The sequence below is a fragment of the Mobula hypostoma genome, chromosome 2, assembly GCF_963921235.1.
Source record: "Mobula hypostoma chromosome 2, sMobHyp1.1, whole genome shotgun sequence".
NCBI lineage: Eukaryota > Metazoa > Chordata > Chondrichthyes > Myliobatiformes > Myliobatidae > Mobula > Mobula hypostoma.
The window spans coordinates 119,864,705-119,879,575 of record NC_086098.1 but is presented as its reverse complement, the minus strand read 5'-3'; the positions used below and the strand labels follow the sequence as shown (position 1 = coordinate 119,879,575).

The window sequence follows — 14,871 nt, the reverse complement described above, 5'->3', positions numbered from 1 at the left end:
GACTGACAAGCTCCAGTGTCTCTCCAGATCCGTACTGGAACCGGGTTTAACCCCTCCTTCACCGACACCAATCCGGCTGAGATAAACTTCTCGCGCCCTTCCTGAACTTTATCAGACCTCTTCTCCCCTAGCGGTTTGTTTGCCAGCTCAATACAGCCAGTCGGAACTGTCGTTTTTCCTTTCCCCGTCTCCTTCTTTGGGGCAAAGCACCTGGACGCAAAGTGACCAGCTTTCCCACAATTATAGCATGCGACCCCAGGAGACTTCCTACCAAACTGGTCCCGGTCTTCCTTATCCTTCTCACTAGTCTCCGGCTTACTTTCTGACTTTTCTGGCGGACTCTCTCCACCCTCTTGACTACCCTTCTGGTAGCTTTTACTCGGGGTAAACTTCGCTTTGTGCGTTAACGCGTATTCATCCACTAACTTAGCAGTTGCGGCTAAGGCTTCTGCCTCTTTCTCATCTAAATAGGGCCTCATACCTTCAGGGACACAACCTTTAAACTGCTCAATCAGTATTAGCTGTAGCAGTCTGTCATAATCCCCACTGACCCCTTTCAAGGCGCACCAATGCTCACAATACATCTGCATCTCACGGGCAAACTCTAAATACGTGCGGCCCCACTGCTTCCTCGCATTCTGGAACTTCTGCCGGTATGCCTCCAGGACCAACTCATAAATCCTGAGTATCGCCTCTTTCACCACACCATACCTCTGGGCATCTTCTGCGGACAATACCGAGTAAGCTTGTTGAGCTTTCCCTTTAAGTACGCTCTGAAGCAAAACAGCCCATTTATCCCTCGGCCAGTCCTGACTTGCAGCGATTTTTTCAAAACGTAGAAAGTACTGATCAACATCGGCCTCCTCAAATGGGGGAACCAGCCTAACCTCCTGGGTCGCCCTGAACCCTCCACCTTGGTTCGGCATGGGGCCCTGCGCTATCGTCATCCTTAACTTCTCCAGCTCAAATTCCCTTTCCCTCTGTTTCTCTCTCTCTTGTTACTCTAACTGCCTCTCTCTCTCTTGCCATTCTAACTGTTTCTCTTCTTGTTCTAGCTGTCTTACCCGGAACTCGTGCTCGAGTCTCAATTTTTCCATCTGCAGCTGTACTGCTTCTCCACCAGGTTTGCCCATTGTGACGAGAGTACACATAGATTAAGATGTTAGCTGTCCTGTGCTGACACCAGTGGGATCAGCAGTTGGTCTGCCACCTGTCTTCAGGAGAAAGAGAGATAAGGAAAACAATGGAGCAGCATTTGGAGATGTTAATGAAGGGACGGGAGAGTTTAACGGAAGGAGAGCTGTCAAGATCGGCTCCCCTTTGAACCCTGAACTGTTTGAAGTGATGGACAGGCGATACCCCAGCAGGGGGATAAAAAGGGACAGGTTCGCTAAGGCAGGACACACACGACACCACGAGGTAACGAGACCCTGGAAGCGGTGCGCCTCCCACAAGTCGGTGGGAGTCTTTGGAGGGCTGGTCGCGGGACCAAGTCAGAGACGCACAGGGTGGAAAGATACGATCGGCGGGAATCTGGTGTGTGTCCGCCCTTGCCTGGGTGCCGGGTTCACCGCTGAGGAAAGATCGTATCTGGAAACGGAGGGGTCACAGTCGGTGACCTCAGAAGACATCACAAAGGGCTCGCCCGAAAGCTGACTGCGAAGAATATCGAAGGTCTGTGTGGAAGCCGTTTGAATATTCATTCGTTTTTGCTCTCTTTCTCCTTCCCCCCACTGTCCATCGCCACGGCAGTGATTACTGTGAACTGAACTGAACTCAATTGAACTGAACTTTGCGTCACTTTGAAACTGGTCAGTTACCCCTAGACGACGATAGAGCTTGATTGATCCTGTTATCCTAATTCTGTGTACATGTGTGTTTATCATTGCTGAACTGTTGCATTTATTATCCTTTTGATTAGAGTACTGTGTTGCTTGTTTCTTTAATAAAACTTTCTTAGTTCCAGTAATCCAGACTCCAACTGAGTGATCCATTTCTGCTGGTTTGGCAACCCAGTTACGGGGTACGTAACACCATAGATACCACCTCCAGCTCCCCTTGGGAAAACACACCTTTAGATACATAATGCTCTATGATAGCTCTGTGCATCTCCGCTCTCCTCATTGTCGACTTCCCCTTAAAAAGATTCAACCGTTTGGCCACAATTGCCAATTCTGATTTCCTGGCATCTTCTAATGCCTCCAAGGTTGGCGCCTTTAGAAATTCCTCAATCTCCATTTCTGCTGTTTGCCCTTTCTTTCTTTTGGGAATTTTAACCCAATCAATTTACCCAGTCCCAAATTTGGCGTTCAAAATCGCGGACGAGATCCCCACTTATGTTACGTACCCTGTAACTGGGTTGCCAAAGCAGCAGAAATGGACCACTTAGTTGGAGTCTGGTTTAACAGAAACTAATAAAGTTTTATTAAAGAAATAAGTAACACAGTACTCTAATTGTAAGAATGTAAATGCAACAGGTTAGCAATGATAATACAGACGTTTACACAGAACTAGGGTAACAGGAATCAACCAAGCTCTATCGCAGTCTAGGGGTAAAATGATCAGTCTTAAGTGATGCAGAGTTCAGTTCAGCTTAGTACAGTTCGCAGTAATCGCTGTTGTGCCATTGGAGAGAGAGAGAGAATGCAAATTTTGATTCAGACAGACCTTTGATGTTCTTTGCAGTTGGCTTTCGGGCGGACCCTTTTTTATGTCTTCTGTGGTCACCGACTGTGACTCCTCCGTTCCGGATACGACCGTTCTTCCGTGGTGAATCCGGCACCCAGGCAAGGGCGGACACACACACCAGGTTCCCACCGATCGTACCCTTTTCACCCTGTGCGTCTACGGTCGGTTCCCGTGACCAGACCTCCAAACTCCCACCAACTTGTGGGGCACACAGCTCTTCCAGGGTCTCGTTATCTCGTGATCTCGTGATGTGAGTCATGCCTTAGCGAACCCTGTTCTCTTTATCCCCCTGCTGGGGTATTGCCTGTCCATCAAACTTCAAACAGTTCAGGTTCAAAGCAACCAGTCTGTCAATATTCTTTCTCGTTAATCTCTCTCTTCTCTCTTATTAGCATTTTGAATGTTCCTCCATTGTCTCACTTATCTCTCTCTCATTAGCATCAATCTTCTGATAACTTGGTTTTTCGTCACAATAGTAAAAGCTGAAGAGAAATATTCATTAAAAACCTCTCCCATTTCCATTTGATCCCCACACAGATAGTCATGCTGATCTTTTCTCTCCCTGGAAACATAGAAAACCTACAGCACAATACAGGCCCTTCGGCCCACAAGGTGGTGCTGAACATGTCCCTACCTTAGAAATTACTAGGCTTACCCACAGCCCTCTATTTTACCAAGCTCCACGTACCTATCCAAAAGTCTCTTAAAGACCCTATTATATTCGCCTCCACCACCGTTGCCAGCAGCCCATTCCACGCACTCACCAATCTCTGCGTAAAAAACTTACCCCTGACATCTCCTCTGTACCTACTCCCAAGCATCTTAAACCTGTGCCCTCTTGTGGCAACCATTTCAGCCTGGGAAAAAGCCTCTGACTATCCACATGATCAATGCCTCTCATCATCTTATACACCTCTATCAGGTCACCTCTCATCCTCCGTCGCTCCAAGGAGAAAAGGCCGAGTTCACTCAACCTGATTTCATAAGGCATGCTCCCCAATCCAGGCAAAATCCTTGCAAATTTCCTCTGCACCCTTTCTTTCTTTCTTTTCAAATCTTTTTATTGTATATATAGGAAAAAATAACATGAGTACATCGAAGTAACAACACTTACAATGCCTCAAAAAAACCCATCATCTTAAAGGTTGAAAACAAAATTTTGTGAAACAAAAAAAAAACCTACTGAGCAGAAAAGTGAGAGAAAAAAGAGAACCCATTCGGTGTACAACCTCCGAGCCATGCGTCATACAAAAAGCTTCTAAAAATAAACATCAAACCGCCAGCAAGAAAAGAAAATATACTAAAAGAATTTACAATTAGATCGTGGAAAAATTATACCAATTAACTCAAATGATAATAACAAGCAAATGAGCCCCATCTTTTCTCAAAATCAAATAAAGGTTCAAAGGTTCGACTTCTAATTTTCTCCAAACTAAGACATAGCATCACTTGAGAGAACCATGATGACAAAGTGGGAGCTGATGTATCCTTCCACTTCAACAAAATGGCCCTCCTAGCTATCAATGTAACAAATGCAATAACATGTTGGTCAGACACAGAAATACCATATTTTGAGGAACTATTCCAAAAAGCGCAGTTAATTTATTAGGTTGTAAATTAATTTTAAGTGCTTTAGAAATTGTTGAGAAAACCGACTTCCAGAACTGTTCCAATATAGAACAAGACCAAAACATATGTGTCAGTGTAGCTATCTCAGTTTTACATCTATCACAATGACTAAGAACATTAGGAAAGATTTTAGAAAGTCTCTCGTTGTCAAATGATAACGATGTACAATTTTAAATTGAATCAATGAATGGCTAGCACAAATTGAAGAAGTTTTTTGATCGGATTGATTCTATTATTTTATCTTTTATTTGGAATAATAAAAGACCAAGAATTAGTAAATGTCATTTACAAAAATTGAAAAAGGATGGAGGTCTTGCTTTGCCTAATTTTAGAATGTATTATTGGGCTGTTAATCTGCGATATATGTCTTTTTGGTTATACTGGGTTGATAAGAGTGATCGGCCAATTTGGGTAGACCTGGAACTAAAAGCTGTAAAACAGTTTTATTTAACCTTGTTATTGGGGGCTCCTTTACCTATGCAATTAGGTAAAGTTGTTAATTTAAATTTATATCCTGTGATTAAGTATCCTTTACAAATTTGGCTCCAGTTCCGCTATTTTTTTAATCTTAAAAAAATTAAACTTTGTAGTTTAATTTACCGAAATTACTTTTTTAAGCCTTCTTTGAGTGATCCAATTTTTCTACTTTGGAAAAATAAAGGTATTAATTCTTTATTGGATTTATTTAAAGAAGATAGATTGATGTCCTTTGAACAATTAATTGATAAATATTCTCTTTCATACTCACACTTTCTGCAATACCTTCCCAGTTAGACATTTTTTACAAAAATATTTAAGTAATTTCCCTTACATATTATTGGAGGCTGACCTGTTAGATACTATTATGAGTATGAATCCTCTGATTAAGGGTTGTATTGGAAGAATTTATAATTTACTATTACAATGGGATAAGTGTCCTTTGTGTTAGATTAAACAGGATTGGGAAAAGGAACTTAATTTGACTTTTATGATGGAGGATTGGATGCGGATATTGAAGTTGGTTAACTCTGCACCCTTTCTATGGTTTCCCCATCGTTCCTGTAGTGAAGCAACCAGAACTGAGCACAGTACTCCAAGTCTTTTCAGGTTTTGCCTTAGTCTGCCCCCACCAAGCTCTCCCATATCCTATCCTGCCCTCCCAACTTGTCTTTCGTGCACTCCTACATTTCTTGCAGTCATCAAAAAATTACTAGTTCCCAATTACACATACACTATGTATGCCTCCCTCTTTTTTTTAAACCAGCCTCAAATTGTCCTGTCAACCAGGGATCCTGAAGCCTGCCAGCACAACAGGAACCTGCAGGCTCTGAGCCTTGACATCACACTTTTAAAGGCCTCCCACTTGGTAAATACCCTTTTCCCTGCAAAAAATCCCAGCAAATCAAGCTTTGAAAGATCACACCTAATGGCTCCAAAACTTGCTTGGTGCCAGTTCAGGATCTAATCTGTGAATCATTCTTCATAATTGTTTTAAAGCTAAAAGAATTATGGTCACTGAACACAGTGTTCACTGACAGATATTTTTATCTCATCACATACCTCATTCTCCAGGAGGAGGTCCAGTGTTGCACCTCTCTAGTAGGTTCCTCTATATATTGATAAAGAAAATCCCACACATTTCATAAATTCCACTCTGTCCAAGTCTTTCACACTATGGTAGGCCCAGTCAATATCAGGGACGTTAAGATCTCCCACTAATTATATTATTTATGTATACAGCTAGCTTCAATCTCTCTACATATCCACTTCTCAAATTCTCTTTGACTATTCAGGGGCCTGTAGTACAATCCCATCGGATTGACCGTTCCTTTGTATTTAGGTTCTCTCTATATTCCTCATTGCATAATTTCCTCACAAATATCCTCTCAAAGGAACATTATTAAGTCTTCCTTTATCATGAAGACAACTCCCACTCATCTGCCTCACTTGTAGCATCTGTATTCTGGAACACTGAGCTGCCAATCCCATCATTCCCTCAGGCATGTTTTTGTTATGGCTATGATATCCCACACCTTAGAGACAATTCACGTCCTAAGTTCACCTGCCTTACCTGTTAAGCCTCGTTCATTGAAATAAATGCAGATTATACCAATTATCTTTCCTCTCCCTTTACTGTGCTCCTATCTATCCTAATGACTAAACTCGATCTCATTGGCTAATGTATTATCCCCTGATTTCTCTTCAGCTACACTACTGTTCAGGATCCCACCCCCTGTAACTCTTGTTTAAACCCTCCCGAGTAACACTAGCAAACCTCCCAGCCAGTATATTGATCTCTCTCCAGTTCAGGTGCAAACTATCCCTCTTGTAGAGAGCATCCTTCTCCCAGAAGAGATCCTAATAATCAAAGAACTTGAATCCCTCCCCCTGCACTAACTCCTCAGCCACACATTCATTTGAGCTATCTATTTCTATCCTCACGAGCACATGCCACTGGCTGTGATCCAGAGATCAGTCCACTTGAGGTCTTGCTTTTTAAGTTCTCACTTAACTCCTTGTAGGCACTGCACAGGATATCCTTCTTTCTACCTATACCATTTATTGGTGCATGTACCATGACTTCCGATTGTTTACCCTTCCCTTTGAGGATGCTCTGCAGCTGCTGAGAGTTCTACGCTATGACCCTGGAACCCAGGAGGCAATACATCATCCTGTCATCTCATTTACAGCCATAGAATCTCCTGGCTATCCTATTACCACTGCTCAGTCTGACTTTTCCCTTACCCCCTAAGCCTCAGAGCTGATTTCAGTGCCACTAACCTAGCTTCTGCTGCTCTGTCCAGAAGGTTCATTTCCGCTCTCCCCTACAGCAGTATCCAAAGGTGTATATTTGTTAATGAGGGGAATGGCCACAGGGAAACCCTGTGCTGTCTCTCTCTTCTCCTTACCTCTCCTGGTGGTCACCTAACTATCTACAGCATGCACCATAAACTCAGTAAAGTTCGTGTCTATGAAGCTTTCAGCTTTTCACATGACGCTAAGAATATCGAAGTCCATCATCCTATTCCAATCAACCTTTGTAAGTTCCTATCTAATACTGTCAAAATGTGCCTTCTCTTAGTTTAGAACTTTATCTTGTGAACCAGATCTGTTCCTTCGCATAACTAATTTAAAACTAATTGAACTACTATATAGTCATTTAGAAATTTGGAAATATTACACAGGAGGGTTTAAACTAGGTTGGTAGTGGAGTTGGAGTCTGAGCTGGAACAAGCAACAAAGCAGTAGCCAGCAAGAGCAAATCCAGTAATCTTGATAGTTGTGGACACAGTAAAGGCAGGGACAGGAATACTCAGTTAAACTGCTTTTAGTTCAATACTCAAGGTTTAACAGGTCAGGAAGAGAGTATTTGGTTTGAGCACTAGGATGTTATAGCTGCACCAGAAACATGGCTGAGAAAAGGTAGGTTTGGCAGCTCAATGTTCAAAGTTCAAAGTAAATTTATTATCAAAGTACATATTTATCACCATATATAACCCTGAGATTAATTTTCCTGCAGGCATACACAGTAAATCTATAGAATACTACTTACAGCGGGATCAATGAAAGATCAACTAAGGTGTAGAAGACAGCAAACTGTGTAAATGCAAATATAAATAAATAGCAATAAGTAATAAGAACATGAGATAACAAGATAAAGTGTCCTGAAGGTGAGATCATTGGTTGTGGGAACATCTCAATGGATGGGCAACTGAGTGTAGTTATCCCTTTTGTTCAAGAGCCTGATGATTGTGGGGTCGTAACTGTTCTTGAACATAGTCCTGAGGCCCTAGTACCTTCTACCTGATGGCAACAATAAGAAAAGAGAATAGTCTGGGTGGTGAGGATCACTAATGATGGGTGCTGCTTCCAGAATATAAATGCCACAGGTGTGACAAAGGTTCAAGTAAGTGAGGAGGGAGTGCAGTCTTTTTGATAAGGGAGGATGTAACAGCAGCACTTACAGATGACATTCTTGAGTATCATCCAGTGAAAACATCTGGGTAGAACCTGGAAACAAGAAGGGGAGGGTCACTCTTCTGGGTCTGTATTATAGACGTCCTAGTAGTCCGCAGGAATTAAGGTGGTGTGTTGAGAAATTACTCACAGTTGTAAGAATAATGGTGTTTTATTAGTGATATTGACTGGGACAGCCAAAGTGTTAATGGCCTGAACAAGATAGAATTTGTGAAGTGTGTCCAGAAAAGTTTTCTGAGTCAATACATAGACGATGCTACTTGGGAGGGTTCAATGCTGGACTTCCTCTTAGGGGATGAGCTTGGGTTAGCCAATGAAATAGTGAGTGATTTGAGGCTCTGGTTAAGAAAATAAAAGGAAGGATATATTCATTTTAAGGGATATGAGAAAATCCCTTGGTGACTATAAAATGATTAAGAATACGCCAAAAAAGGAAACTTGGAGAGCAAAGGGTGTGAGATGGATCTGGCAGTTTCTATAGCTACAGTACCTATAAAAAGTATTCACTCCCCTTGGAAGTTTTCATGTTTTATTGTTTTACAATATTGAGTCACACAGTAAATTTAATTGGGCCTTTTTGAACAATATAGAAAGACTCTTTGGTATCAATGTGAAAATATACCTCTACAAGGTAATCTTACATCATACATTGGGGTGCTTTCTTCATTTACCTGATGAGGTAACCAGAGCCTTTGGCCAGCAGCAGATGTCGTCAGATGCTGCCCAACCTTCAAAGAAAGTTTCAACCCTTACCACAACACTTTCCAGCTGGCAGGTCAGCAGTGGTGGCCAAGTCACTGCCCATCTGCTCCTGACTTCCAGCTCAACTCTCCTCGCCTGCTCCATATCCAGCAAGAGGCTCTTTCTGCTTCCTCCCCCATCCTGCGAGCTGCTTGATTTTTTCTCTTTTCATCAAGGCCCAGCGCAGACAGCAACCTCCTTGCCGACCTTGCTGGGAACCCTCTACAGCTGATCTCCATAGGGAATAGTCATGTTTGCCATCCTTTGTTCCTGCACTAAGAACTCGTATTTCAGGGCCTTCACCTCGTGTGCCTCCTCGCATCCTTCCTCCCATAATACTGTGAGCTCCACCAGGATAATTTTCTTGTCTTCGATGGACCACAGTACGATGTCTGGTCAAAGTGTGGTTTGCAACTCCTCTGGGAACCGTAGCTTCCTCCTCACATTGACTCTAATCTCCCATGATTTGGCAGTTTGCAGCAGACTGAATTTAGGCCTCTTTGATACGACTGGCATGGCCCTCTCCTTGATGAAAACGACTGCCCTGTTTGCCTCTCTGTCAGCTGGTCTCTTTTATACCTCTCCCGCTCCAGTGTGTCAGCAAGGGACAGCAGGTTCCATCTATACCATCCTTGTGTTAAAGCTGTTTTGCTTCCTGACAGTATGTGTGCTAGTGAACCCTGCTGATGATAAAACTTGCAGTTAGGGTCATCTGTTAGACCCCATGTGTGCAGCTGTGGTTATGTAGGGAGTGTGTCATACACAAACCGCAGGAGGAATGAAATGCCGAAGGGGTCCAGTTTCCAAAGCTCTGCCGAAGATGATCCCATTTTGTACAGGCGCCCACTGATTCCCCCAACTTCTCTGCCCTTCCTCCTTGCGGTTCCGTACCTCTGCCTGAATGATGTCACACCTATCCCTTGCACTTGCACTACCCCATTGTTGGAAGTGTGCAGAGCCGAGGCCTTGCCATCCCAAGCATAGGTTGCCAATGATGTCTCTCAATTGCAGGGAGCTCACTACCTGGTCTATGGCCGAGTAGGCGGCCCACTTTCATCTTGATCTTGTTGTAACTCCTACTTGGTTTAGCTTTGTCATCGGAACCCCTCAGGGTTAACACAACTCTACACTTTGCTAACTTGAACTCCTCCACTACTGATAATGGCAGCTGTAGTCGGGCTGATTTTATGTAGAGCCCCACTGAAGAAAAACTTGGTGCTTATTGACTTTCCTCTCAATGCCATCTACAGTGGTCATGGGAAATTTGTACACCATGAAAAGCCAGAGCAGCCTTGGTAGAAGACCATGTTGGTACAGCCATGTCTTAAATTTATCAGGGAGGCCAGTTTCGCAGATCTTCTTCAGCTACTCTTCAGTCTGCTAGACAGTGTGGGTGATGTTGGTGATGTCTGTCATTGATGCATTAACCCATTTTCCAAGAAACTTTACTGCGTTGTTCTCTATGGATGGAATGACTTCTCCCTGTACTTAAAAACTGAACCTGCTAGTAACCTTACCCTTTTTGATCATCATGTATCTGGACTTCCTGGTCTTGAAGGTCATTTTAGCACAGGTAGCAACATTGTCCAGGGTTTCCAACAGTCACTGCGATGTCATTCATGAACCCCTGTATTGCAGGTTGTCAGATGCTGGGCTCCAACACTGGGTTTCAGGTTACGTCTGGGCTGATGATATGAGGAGCATGACATGAAGATGGGAAAGATGGTACAGCCGGTTGGAATCCCTTTTTGGACGTCTTGCCGCCTAGATATAAAGTAGGCTGAAGTGAAGCACAGCTTGAATCCTCCTAGGGAGTTGGTGACCATGTCTCTCGTAATGGCGGGATATGGTTGTGGTCCAGGCCAATCTGGATAAGGACGTGTGGAACTGATCCACAGGCGTTTGCTAGGTCTAACCAGACAACTGTTAGGTCGCCTTTCTTCTGTCTGTTACAGCTATACAGGACCCTGGTCAGAACCCACTTGGAGTACTATGCTCAGTTCTGGTCAACTCACTACAGGAAGGATGTGGAAACTACAGAAAGGGTGCAGAAAAGATTTACATGGATGTTGGGGAGCATGCCTTATGAGAATAGGTTGAGTGAACTCGGCCTTTTCTCCTTGGAGTTACGGAGGATGAGAGATGACCTGATAGAGGTGTATAAGATAATGGGAGGCATTGACCATGTGGATAGCCAGAGGCTTTTTCCCAGGGCTGAAATGGCTAATACGAGAGGGCAGAGTTTTAAGGTGCTTGGAAGTAGGTACAGAGGAGTTGTCAGGGGTAAGTTTTTTTTTGTTTTTTTTAAATACGCAGAGTGGTGAGTGCATGGGATGGGCTGCCAGCGGTGGTGGTGGAGGTGGATATGATAGGGTCTTTTAAGAGACACCTGGATAGGTACATGGAGCTTAGAAAAATAGAGAGCTATGGGTATCCCTAGGTAATTTCTAAAGTAAGTACATGTGGGCCGAAGAGCCTGTACTGGTGCTGTAGGTTTTCTATGTTTCTAGGTTTCTATGGCCTCACCGATCAATTGGCTGATTATTAAGGTGTGTTTAAGGCAGCCAGAAAAACCTGGGATGCCATCTTTCTGGATGGATGTGTTGATATAGTGGTTCTCCATTAAGTAAGAGGTCAGCCTTCTCACAAGCACAGAGAAAAATATATTGCAGTCCATGATGAGGAGGGAGATTGTCCTATTTCCAGAAGGCATTTGATAAGGTGCCATATAAAAGTCTTATCCACAAAATAAGGATGCATAGAGTTGGGGGTGATGTATGGATGGAGGATTGGTTAACTAATAGAAAGCAGAAAGTTGAGATGCATGGGTGTTACTCTGGTTGGCATTCAATGGTGTATCGCAGGGGTCGGTGCTGGGCCTGCAGCCATCCATGATATACATTAATGATGTGGAAGAGGAAGCCGAGTGTAGTGTATCTGAGTTTGCTGACGATTCTAAATTGAGTGGAAAAGCAAATTGTGTAGACTGAAGAAGATACGGAGCATCTGCAGAGAGATATAGTTAGGTTAAGTGAGTGGGCAAGGGTCTGGCAGATAGAGTACAATGTTGGTAAATGCGAGGTCATCCACTTTGGAAGAAAAAATGGAATAGCAGATTATTATTTAAATGGTAAAAAATTGCAGCATGTTGCTGTGCAGAGGGACTTGGGAGTGTTTGTGCATGAATCACAAAAGGTTGGTTTGCAGGTGCAGCAGGCTATCAAGAAGGCAAATGGAATGTTGGCCTTCATTGCTAGACAAATTGAATTTAAGAGCAAGGAGGTTATGCTGCAAATGTACAGGGTACTGGTGAGGCCACACCTGGAGTACTGTGTGCAGTTCTGGTCTTCTTACTTGAAGAAGGATGTACTGGCTTTGGAGGCGGTGTAGAGGAGGTTCACTAGGTTGATTCCAGAGATGAGGAGGTTAGACTATGAGGAAAGATTGAATCGTCTGGTCCTGTAGTCACTGGAATTCAGAAGAATGAGAGATCTTACAGAAACATACAAAATTATGAAAGGGGTAGATAAGATAGAGGTAGGAAAGTTGTTTCCACCAGATAGGTGAGACTAGAACAAGGGGACATAGCCTCAAGATTCGGGGGAATAGATTTAGGATGGAGATGAGGAGGAACTGTGAAGAGAGTGGTGAATCTGTGAAATTCTCTGCCCAATGAAGGAGTGGATGCTCCCTCAGTAAATATATTTAAGATAAGGTTGGATAGATTTTTGCATAGTAGGAGAATTAAGGGTTATTGGGAAAAGCCAGGTAGGTGGCACTGAGTCCATGGTCAGATCAGCCATGGTCCTAATGAATGGTGGAGCAGGCTTGACAGGCCAGATGGCCTACTCCTGTTCCTATGTTCTTAAACTGGATAATTGTGGAGGAATATTCTTCCTTGGGAACAAAGCATCCTTCAGCCATTTTCCAGCTGAGTGAGATAGAGCCTTTGATCCAAATCTTCCTCATTATCTTCCACAGCCTCTGAAGGAGTTTTGGGCATTTATTATATTCCTTGTAGGGTATACCACTTTCGTTATGGAGTGGCAGCTGACTGCTCTCTTGATATACTGGACCTCCTGCCACTTGGGCTCTGCTACATTCAGTTGCTGGGATTCTTGCTTGGTGACTCTTGGATTAAATTCTAGTCCTTGATTCCTATGGGGATCGCTGTGTGATTCCCACAGAAATTCTTCCACCTCTTGCTTTGAACTGGTTAGGGGGCCAGATTTTCACTGCATAGAAGAACCTTGGTGAACCTGAATGGGTTTTTAACAAACTGCACTCTCTTACTCCCTTTTTCATTTTCACTGTTGTTCCACCCTCCTGAGCTTGCACAGCTGTTTCAACAGTTTGCAAGTTAGATCTTTAACACTTTTCTTTTTTCGCCAGGTGAACTGCTTTTAAATTTGTTTGTTCAGATTCTTTATCTCATCTCTCAAGTGGCCAATCTCCCTTTCCTTCTTGTTTGGTTGCCGTGATGGTTTAAGATCCCCTTTCTTCTCCATTGGGCCAAATCACTGTCTAGCAAAGCTGAACACAATGGTTCTGAGGGAGTCGAATTTCCTGCCAATCTAGCTTCCAAGGTGCAATCCAGGTCATCATCGAACTGCTTCCAAGATACATTGTCTGATGAACTAGGCCATCTGATCAGCTCTTTGGAAGTTTTTAATGTTTTATTGTTTCACAATGTTGAATCACAGTGGATTTAATTTGGCTTTTTTTGACACTGATCAACAGAAAAAGACTATTTCACGTCAAAGTGAAAACAGATCTCTACAAAGTGACCTAAATTTATTATATATAAAACACAAAACAATTGATTGCATAAGTATTCACTCCCTTTAATATGACAAAACAAATCATCACTGATGCAGCCAATTGGTTTTAGAAGTCACATAATTAGTTAAATGCAGATCAATGTGTGCATTCAGGGTGTTTCAATTGATTGTAGTAAAAATACATCTGTATCTAGAAAGTCCAATTGCTGGTGAGCCAGTATCCTGGCAAAAACTTCACCATGAAGACAAAAGAACACTCCAAGCAACTCCATGAAAAGGTTATTGAAAAGCACAAGGCAGGAGAAGGATGCAAGAACATTTTTATCATTGAATATCCCTTGAAGTACATATAAGTCAATCATCAAGGAATGGAAAGAATATTGCACAGCTGTAAATCTGCCTACAGCAAGCTGTCTTCAAAAATTGAGTGACTGTGCAAGAAGGGGACAAGTGAGGGAGGTCACCAATATTTGTAGAGCTGCTAGGACTTGATGTTTCAATCCGTATGGTAAGTTGGCACTCTTGATGTTGGCAGTGGGTTTGGAGTGGTGACAAGGAGGGAGGGTAGTACGTCATCGGGGTCATCAGGTGGGCACTCTTCTTCTTTGACGTTTCGTTGATAAGCCCATGACATCTCCAGAGGGCTCAACGGTGCTACCTGGCGTCCCAGATACATAGAATCATAGAAAATAGGTGCAGGAGTAGGCAATTCGGCCCTTCGAGCCTGCACCGCCATTTATTATGATCATGGCTGATCATCCAACTCAGAACCCTGCACCAGCCTTCCCTCCATACCCTCTGATCCCCCTAGCCACAAGGGCCATATCTAACTCCCTCTTAAATATAGCCAATGGACTGGCCTCAACTGTTTCCTGTGGCAGAGAATTCCACAGATTCACCACTCTCTGTGTGAAGAAGTTTTTCCTAATCTCAGTCCTAAAAGGCTTCGCCTTTATCCTCAAAGTGTGACCCCTCGTTCTGGACTTCCCCAACATTGGGAACAATCTTCCTGCATCTAGCCTGTCCAATCCCTTTAGGATTTTATACGTTTCAATCGGATCCCCCCTCAATCTTC

At 43.2% G+C, this 14,871-nt stretch overlaps 1 protein-coding gene across 1 annotated transcript in view; it reads right to left on the bottom strand.

Annotated features, from left to right (window-relative positions):
* Positions 1–14,871, bottom strand: part of LOC134357440 (dynein axonemal heavy chain 8-like) — a 1,088,497-nt gene that overhangs the window by 594,739 nt on the left and 478,887 nt on the right. The window lies entirely within an intron of this gene.